Source organism: Quercus suber, unplaced genomic scaffold (genome assembly GCF_002906115.3).
Source record: "Quercus suber isolate HL8 unplaced genomic scaffold, Cork oak 2.0 scaffold_380, whole genome shotgun sequence".
Taxonomy (NCBI): domain Eukaryota; kingdom Viridiplantae; phylum Streptophyta; class Magnoliopsida; order Fagales; family Fagaceae; genus Quercus; species Quercus suber.
Window position 1 is genome coordinate 626180 of NW_027069832.1, and position 10028 is coordinate 636207.

General features: G+C 31.7%; 1 pseudogene; it reads left to right on the forward strand.

The window, feature by feature from the left end:
* Positions 1–3318: 3318 nt before the first annotated feature.
* On the forward strand, positions 3319–4348 carry LOC112020399 (rust resistance kinase Lr10-like; annotated as a pseudogene).
* The last annotated feature ends 5680 nt before the right edge of the window (positions 4349–10028 follow it).

The following is a 10028-nucleotide window of genomic DNA, read 5'->3' on the forward strand; positions in this document are numbered from 1 at the left end:
TGAAGCACCATTCTATCACCAAACTAACGGAAAACTTGACGTGGCTGACGAATTAATTAAAAAAATCATTATTATTTTACATGTCAGCGCCGCATTAGCCCTGTTTGTTGATTTAATTAAAATTATTTATAAAAAAAAATATCCTTTTAATTCTTTTTCTTTTTCATTAAACTTAATTCTTTTTCTTTTTCTTTTAACCTCATCAGCGATTAGACCCAAACTCTAAACTCTCTCTATCTCTAATTCTCTCTTTCTCTCTTCACCCCAACGAAATCTCTCTCAGACCCAAACTCCCTCAAAATCTCATCTCTGCCGATCTGCCAAACTCCGATATGACCTAAACTCTCTCAAATCTCAGTGATGAGGTCGCTGCCGTTGAACTCGTTCATCCATCGATCTGCCAAACTCTAATCTGACCCAAACTCTCTCTAATCTCAATGATGAGGTCACCTTTTCAGGTGAAGAAGAGCGCCGCCGCCCGTGATATCTACAACTCAAGCTACTGCTAGTTTACCTCATTATCCATGCTTAGCTTCTACTTATTAATGTCCTTTGATGCTCAGAATTTTTGGGGTTTTTGTTGAGACTGGGTTTATGATATATGAGTTGTACCTGTTCTGTAGTTATTTTTGCTTCTCTCTCTTTTCTGTGATTAATGGAAAGGGGGAAAAGTAGAAAATTTATATTTATTGAAAATGGGAAATGACATTTAAGATTTGGTGTGGTGGTAACTTGTTTTTTGTGGCTTTTTTTTTGGATCGATGGTTGGGTCCGTTGATGATTTTGGTTTGCGTTGTGATCTGGGTTTCGTTTGTGTTTGATCTCTCTTTGTGATCTGGGTCTATGTTTGTGTTTGATCTCTGTTTCTTTTTTTTCTTTTTTTTTCTTTTTCGTTTGTGTTGTTGTGATCTAGGTCTGTGTTTGATCTCTATTGGTGATCTGGGTTTGTGTTTAATCTCTGTTTCTTTTCTTCTTCTTTTTTTCGTTTGTGTTGTTGTGATCTGGATCTGTGTTTGATCTCTATTTGTGATCTGGGTCTATGTTTGTGTTTGATCTCCCTTTTTTTTTTTTTTTTTTTTGTTTGTGTTGTGATTTGGGTTTGGGGTCTTCATTTTTGGGGTTAAGTTCTTTCTNGCCAAATAATTATTTTTAATAATATTTTAATGGCTATATCAGCGCCACATCAGCTTTCTCGTTAGTAAACTAACGAAATGGTGCTTTAAGTTCTAAAATAGAATGCATTAATTGATTTAGGGACTAAAAGTGGTAAAAATAAAATGTAGGGACTAAAATGGAAAAAAGTCAAAATGTAGGGACTAAAAGTGCATTTACGCCATTTTTTAAATATTATTTTAATGAACACGTCAGTATTTACTGTTGGACAATTTGCCACGTGGAATAATTCTATTAAATGAGTAACGACAGGGACTAAAACGGGAAGTGTTTTTCAGAATAGGGACTAAAAGCGGTAAAAATAAAATGTAGGGACTAAAATGAGAATTGCCTGAAAATGTAAGGACTAAAAGGTGTTTTTCACCATATTTATATTATCAAAAGGATTACAAGCTTTATATACTAGCTGATATAAGGAAATAACAAAATAAACCATACTAACCAGCTAACTAATCCTCTAACTAACTCTTACAAGTGCTAAGTGTGTGTCCACTAACAGTTTATCTACAAATCTAAGCTACAAGTCGTTTAGTAACAATTTTAAGAAACTACAGTCGTTTATCTCCTTCTTCTATTTTGCAGTGCTTTTCTTCTTCTTCTACTTTGCAATTCATCTTGTCCTCTGTTTCTGTTTCTTTGGCTAAACACTTCTTCTTCTTGCCACCATTCTGATATATATATATATATATATATAAAATTGGAAAATGTTACAAGTAATACAAATTTTACTTACAAATTGATGTAACAATAAATGTAATAAGTAAGTTTCAGCAACTCATAAATGAATATTTAAATTATTTCTTTGTGGTTGATGATACATTAGTTTGTTAGCTTAATGTAATAAAAGTTTTAGTACTTGTAATACTACTCAATAAAGTCAGCTAGTTTTTTTGTTTATATTTACTGTTAAGCATGGCCCAATGAGAGTTGTTAATGCAATTTTATTAGGCCGTAGAATTTTCAAGTTATTCATGTCACTTATTTCACTAATTAGCAATTCATCTTTTGTTAACAAAAAGTAATTTACCTTTATAATGAATTTCTTGTAGATTTTTGGGTCAATTGGGTCTTAATAGTACAGAACATCGGTAATAACTTGATCTCTTCTTCAAATTTTTTTAGCATGTGATTCATTAACATCGTTCTTAAAAATAGTTTTTATTTATTTATTTATTTAATGGATGTGCTTAAAAATAGTTACACATGCAAACAAGACATAAATATTAGTTGCATTAATATGGAAATAACATATGTTGTGCTTCCCTTTTGACACCCCCTAAACTAAAAAATGGTCCCAAACTTGAGAAAAGTACAACCCAAAAGTACCTATAAATATTTTTTTTTTTCACAATTCAATCCAAAGAATTCTCACCAATATCAAGAAATTTTCATAACAATTTCATTAAAGATACTCATAAAGTAAGTTTTAGGCTTCTATAAATAATTACAATGATCACTTACCACAAAACAATGGAAGTCTACATAATAATTACATGTCAATAATTTGTCCTAACGTGAATAAAAGTGATCACCAATATGAAATGCAAAAGAATAAGTTAAGTCTCCTCTAGAATGTACAACACCTAAAAATGAGTTAACCTCTACTAAAACAATACCATTTGGCTTTGCTCACCAACTAGCTGCTCGTGCTTCACGTTTCAAGTTAACTATCCTAACCATCTCCTCTGCTCCACCAGAAGCATGGCCTCTTTTTTTTAATCATTTTATTCTTTTTTTATTTTCTTAAAATTGAGGAATTATAACATTTCTTTTTCTATTTTTTATGTGGATCTTAGCTATTTTTAATGCCAATTAATATTTTATTTTATTTTATTAATCATGTCATCTTTTAAGCATGATAGCTGTGTAAACATTTGACTACACAAGTAGTTTCCGTCACTGAGATTAAAAACCAAATTCAAAAAATTCAAAACGTAAGGATCAAAAAGAAAAAAAACCCAAAATATAAAAATAAAAAAGTTATTTTTGTGAAAATTAAAAAAAAAAAATTGATAGTAATGCTACAACAAATTTGTTTTCTAATAGTTGTTTATGTGATGTTCCTGCACAGTATTCTTACACCTTGCAGCAAAAATTGTCTTGGGGACTCCTTGTGTGGCGGCCGTTTTGATATATAAGTGGCGTAAGAGGCATTTACCAATGTATGATAATGTTGAAGAATTTTTGCAAAGCCAAATTAACCTCATGCCAATTAGGTACTCAAACTCAGAAATTAGAAAGATGTCTAAAGGTTTTGAGGACAAATTGGGTGAAGGAGGCTATGGCTCTGTATATAAGGAAAGCTTCAAAGTGGTCTTCTTGTAGTTATAAAGATGTTGGGAGGTTCCAAAGGTAACGGGCAAGACTTTATCAATGAAGTTGCAACAATTAGAAGGATTCACCATGGGAATGTGGTGCAACTTATTGGCTACTGTGCTGAGGGACTAAAGCGTGCCCTTATATATGAATTCATGCCTAATGGTTCTCTTGAAAAATGCATTTTTTCTAAAGAAGAAAATATCACCTTAAGTATTGAGAAAACATACAATATTTCTCTTGGAGTGGCTCGTGGAATTGAATATTTGCATCGAGGATGTGACATGCAAATTTTGCATTTTGATATCAAGCCTCATAACATTCTTCTTGATAAGAACTTCATCCCAAAAGTTTTTGATTTTAGACTTGCAAAACTTTATCCAATAGATGATAGCATAGTGTCTTTGACTGCTACAAGGGGAACACTAGATATATAGCTCTGGAGTTGTTCTATAAAAATATTGGAGGAGTCTCATATAAAGCTGATGTTTATAGTTTTGGCATGTTATTGTTGGAAACTGCAAGCAGAAGAAAGAACTTTAATCAATTTGTAGACCATTCAAGCCAAATTTACTTCCCAACTTAGGTCTATGACCAATTTAGCGAAGGAAATGACATAGAAATGGAAGATGCCACAGAGGAGAAGAAGAAAACTACTAAGAAGATGATCATAGTTGCATTGTGGTGTATACAAATGAAGCCTAGTGATCGTCCTTCAATGAACAAAGTTGTAAAAATGCTTGAAGGAGAAGTTGAAAGCTTACAAATGCCTTCCAAGCCTTTCCTATCATCATCACCAGGAAGACCAACAGGGGATGTAAGAGACAACTTAAATTTAACTAGTTCATCATTTCAATAAGGTGAATCAAGTCAATCGGCTAAAATTTAAATGCAAACTAGTTGATGTTTCAAACTATTGATTTTAATTGGGAAAGCAAACGTCTCCACTAAATGATTGCAATTTGTGATTTACAAAGATGCTTCATATTTTTGTGTAACAAATAATTGTTCCCTTGATCTATTATAGCTCCCTTTACTTAGAATTATACGACTTGTAGTCTTTCTCATTTCTTAATAAATGTTTAGTGGCCTGTTTGACAGAGTTTGATGAGTTTCTATATAATGGAAAGGAGAGGAAACAGAGAGAAAGATAGAGAGAAAAATATGTGATTCATATTATCTTGCTTAATGAATAACTGAGAGCAAAGAAAACTTTATATAGTATACAAGTGAACACTAATGGCTCTGATTAATTAATAAAAGAAAAATTAAGTCCACATTATCCTCAATAGTCCACACAATGCGTTGAGACTGAAACTGTTTAACTAACTGGAAACAGACTTCGGCACGTGTGCTTAAGTGAAAGACCAGCTCTTCACGTGTAAGGATTATAAGTTCACATTTTAAGTCACAGACCAAAACTGTGTCGTTCAACTAATTCAAGTGACACCGTTTTGGCTTTGATAAAAAAAAAAACGTCACCGTATGGATATTTGGTTTACACTGCACACTGGTGTCATTAGTTGATTGGTGCATTCGGTTTGAAGAGGAGATAGTTTGTTTTTTCTTTTTTTGATGAAGTAGAGGTGATAGTTATTTTGTAACTTTGTCGATCAGATAGGAATTAGAACATCATGTTTTCCCTCCTCATGCTCTGTCTTTGTGTATAAATCTCAGAGCTATGTTGTAACTTGTAAGTTGTAACGTAATTAATCAATTCAATGAAATTACATATTACATTCTACCTCATGTTTTGCTTGTGTTCTTTAGCAAAGCTATTTTGATGTTTTTGATAAACTATGTTGATGTTGTAACATTGTTTTATTATATTTATTATAACTGTCAGTGAAAGCTACAAAATCCAAACCTCAAATCGTCTTCTAGTTACCTATGACAACAATGTCAATGAATTTTGTTCCAAGAATTGGAATGGTTTGATCACAGGAAATGCTAACTTTCGCAAGAAATGAAAGACAATATATAAATTATAAAAGGAAACTTGAGTGTTTTTTCATCCATTTTATTTCTTTAGAAAATAATTATATCATTTTTCTTTTTTGATGTGGATTTTTTTTTTTTTTTTTTACTTAGATACTGATGTGGTTTTTAATTGCAATTAATTATTTTTATTAGCTATTTGTGTGTCAAGGGAGATGACAAGTACTAAAATGAAAATAGTTTCAAAACTTAAGGATCAAAATGATTGAAAAAAAAAAATTATATATATAAGCACTATATTTAGGCTAAAATGACAAAATACCCCTTTCGCCCAAAAGTTCTAGCAAAATTTTCATGTTCTGAAACTATCTAGTAAAATGCCCTTGTTTTGAAATTTGATTTTCTAACAATTGAATTTCAGTAAGGAACTCGAGTTCCTTGAAAAATTTCAAATGGAACTCAAGTTCCATAATTTTATTTATTTATTTATTTATTTATTTTTAAGTTTGATTGCCTATAACTTGATTTTCTACCATCGAGTTTTACATTGAAATTCAATTTTTTTAAAAATTGAGTTTTAAAACAGAGGCATTTTGCTGAAACTTTTGGACGAAAGGGGTATTTTGCCATTTTTGCCACTATATTTAATGTATTGGGGTGAAGAAATAGAAAATGAAGAGACTCATTTTCCTTCATCGCCCACCATATTATTTCCTTCTAAATTGGGAGGAAAGAGAGAGAAGGAAGAAAAAGTTCTTATGGTCTGATTAATTAATAAAGTATTATATATATATATAATATTTCTTTTCTTTTCTTTTTTCCATTTTTGTGCAAACCAAACAAGTGAAAGGAAAATATTATCATTTCTCTTTCCCTCCCTCTCTCCTCTCCTCCCTTTTATTTCCCTTCTCTCTTCCCTGTTTTTGCCAAACACTTGCATTTGGCTTTTGCTTATTTGCTAAAAAAATTTTACTTTTTGTCTCAATTTTTTTTTTTTTTTGGTTGCAAATAATAAATTTTATTAGAAATCATCTTTCTTTTTTTTTTTTTTCTTTTTTCTTTTTTTTGTCAAACATTTAATATAAAAGTTACCAAATTATCTTTTGACAAACAGAAGAAATAACGCAAATGCATTTGCAGACCATTCAAGCCAAATTTACTTTCCAACTTAGGTCTATGACCAATTTAGTGAAAGAAATGACATAGAAATGGAAGATGCCACTAAAGAGGAGAGGAAAATTGCTATGAACATGATCATTGTTGCATTATGGTGTACACAAATAGAGCCTAGTGATTGTCCTTCAATGAAAAAAGTTGTGGAAATGCTTGAGGGAGAAATTAAACGCTTAAAAATGCCTACCAAGACTTTCCTAACTTCATCAAAGAGATTGATAGGGAATGTAGGAGACAACTTAAATCCAACTTGTTCATCGATTCATTTAGGTGAATCAAGTCATTCAACTCAGCTTTAAATGCAAACCAGGTGATATGCGGTTGATTTACATGGGAAAGCTAACATTTTCGATGAATTGGAGCAATTTTAGTCTTCTTAAATTGATAGTGAAATGATGCTTTATATCTCTGTGTAACAAATAATTATTTGTTCTTTTGATTTATGATAGCTCTCTTTACGTAGGTCAATTTCTTTCTTTGACATATATTAGAAAAAGGGTAAATTGTACCATCATTTACGGAATATATATATATATATATATATATTTTGTTGAGAGATTACATTAAAAGAGATATTGTAGTGAAATTCATTACAGAATTAATACAAATGAGATTCAATACCTGTGGATGAAACAAATATTGTTGCACTCAACTTCTGTTGTTCATCTGAGTTTTTTAATTTGCTAGAACTAGAACTAGAAGTAGGCTCATTCATAGGAAGAGTGTATAACTATTTTCCAGGTCAGTGGTCTACAGAACTCCTCCGATATCAACTGGGCCTTACAGCCCATTATAGAAGATGTAAAGCTCATGCTTAAAAGTTTTTTTGAGTTTTGATTTTCTTTTATTACATCGGAATGTAAACTTTCATTGCTTACAATCTTGTCATGGGCTACTTCTATAAGTCCAATGGGCTGATTCTGTAAGGTTGATGGCTTTAGGGCAGAAAAAAAAAATAATAATAAATAATAGTGATTAGGCCATCAAGCTTCCTTTCTTCTTGTATTATTTTATTTAATAATAATAACATATATAAGAAATAATAAATAAACGACAATCACTTGGTGCATTAATTTGAGCAACTATTTCCTGACATTCTTGAGCTGTGGTTGACGGACAAAGACAAATTGATCAATTTTTCTTATACGGTATGACAAAGCTATTTAATCTAACATATTGGAGGTTGAGAAAGCAGTAAATGTAGGGAAGAATCGGAAGATACATCCCACTTGCATAAGTCATTTTCAAAGTTTGTCATGGACTACAGGAAGGAACCATAGCTTTTTGGAAAGTTGACCATGAGTTGTGCCTTCAATTCAATTGGGCATTAATTTGAGCAACTATTTCCTGACATTCTTGAGCTGTGGTTGGCGGACAAGGACAAATTGATCAATTTTTCTTACACGGTAGGCCAAAGTTATTTAATTTAACCTGTTGAAAGTTGGGAGGACAAGCCGTGCTTTTCATTAACGTTTATGTGAGAAAGCAATAAATGTAGGAAAGATACATACCACTTGCTAAAGGCATTTTCAAAGTTTGTCATAGACAATCTTATTTTTCATTGACGTTTATGTGAGAAAGCAATAAATATAGGGAAGATACATACCACTTGCATAAGTCACTTTCAAAGTTTGTCATAGACTACAGGAAGGAACCACAGCTTTTTGGAAAGTTCACTCATGAGTTGTGCCTTCAATTCAATTAGATACGAAGATGCATGGAAAATCATGAACAACACTTACCCCAAACTTATCCATAACGTTAATGAGCCTTTACTATCAAATATCACCGTCTTTTATCTTTGTTTGAGTAATTATTATGAAACAAATAACATAAGTTAAGATTCTATCATATTTATAATTTTTTTTTTTAAATCACACTTTTTGTTCAAACATATGAGGTTTAAATCCCCTATTCTCCACCATCAAATCAAAAGAAAAAAAAATGGTTGATACATTCATGAGTTTTTGTTAGTTTAGTTGGGAATATATATTCTCATATAAAGGACAAATTCAAATACCGCTTTCCCTTCCTAAAAAAAAAAAAATTGCTCACCCAAAATAAAGTGGTATCCTTTTTATGAACCCACGGTATTTATTATTTAAAAAGTAGGCTAAGGTTAAGTCCAATCCATTAGTGCAATGGACTGGATACAATTCAGACGTCTCTGAATCATGTTGGGTTCAGTGTATTAATGCTGCAATGGACCTAAGCCATGTCCAAAAATATTTATAGTTAATAAAATTATATTTTCATTTTATATTTTTAGATACATGCAATAATTTCAAACTTATATCTTTCTCTCCATGATATATATATATATATATATATATATTATGTTTATAATGATTAGGAAGTTGAATCACACACATTTATAGTTGACAATATTTCATTGGTTGAAGACCATTTCAACTATACTCCAGTGAACCTAATAATTTGTCTTGGTTCACGAACAAAAAATTTGCTCAACTTTGCTTCCACTATATGACCATATGAAGTTATGTAATTTAACGTGTTGGAGGTTGGGAGTTGGGAGTCTTGGGACAACAAGTGTTATTTTTCATTGATGTTCTAGCGAGAAAGCAGCAAAGAATCAAAAAAAAGGAATGACTCTACTTTTTTCTTTTTTCTTTTTCTTTTTTCTTTTTTTTTTGATAATATGGATGACTCTACTTGTGAAAATCATTTTTAAGTTTGTATATGGAACTACAAATTCATGGAAGTTAGTTGTTGACTCATAACTCATGAGTCTTGAGTCATGGCTTCAATTTAATACAAAGGTGCATGGAATATACACATAACACCCAAACCAAACTTTTACATAGTGTCTGCGAGCATCTTATCATCAAATAGGAAATATCAGTCTTTTATCCTCAAATAGCTCTTCAAAAAGCTGGTATGAATTTTTTTTTTTTTTTTATTTTTAAGAAGTGTTGGGTGCGCTGCACCATGTTCCAATCCACACTTTGTCTTAGCTCATTAAATGAGCTTGTTGGACAAGTGCTGAGAAGTCACCAAAGTGAAATGGGTTTGCTGGAGTAGCTTGTCCGAAAGAGAAGAATTGGGTTCATCTTTTCCTCTATAATTATGTACAAAAGTTCAGAAACATTTATGAAGGGATGTGCAAAAGTCAAGCCACATAAATGAATACGTGATGTTAAACTTGTGAGACACATTGGAAGGAAGAAAGAAAAGAAAGAAGCAAAAGGCAAGGGTCATTCGTCTAAATAGCTGAAGAAAAGAAATTGGTTGAAGCAAAGTCAAGATAAGTTGGCTTGCATTTATTGTGACTTGATGTGAAGAGTGTGAAAGGGAGAAAAGAAGGAAAAGATGAAGAAATAAATAGAGAGGTCATTCGGCTAGTAGGGCTGTACACGGTGCGGTACGGCCAGTTTTAGGAGGCTTTTTTGCACCGCACCCTATAGGGG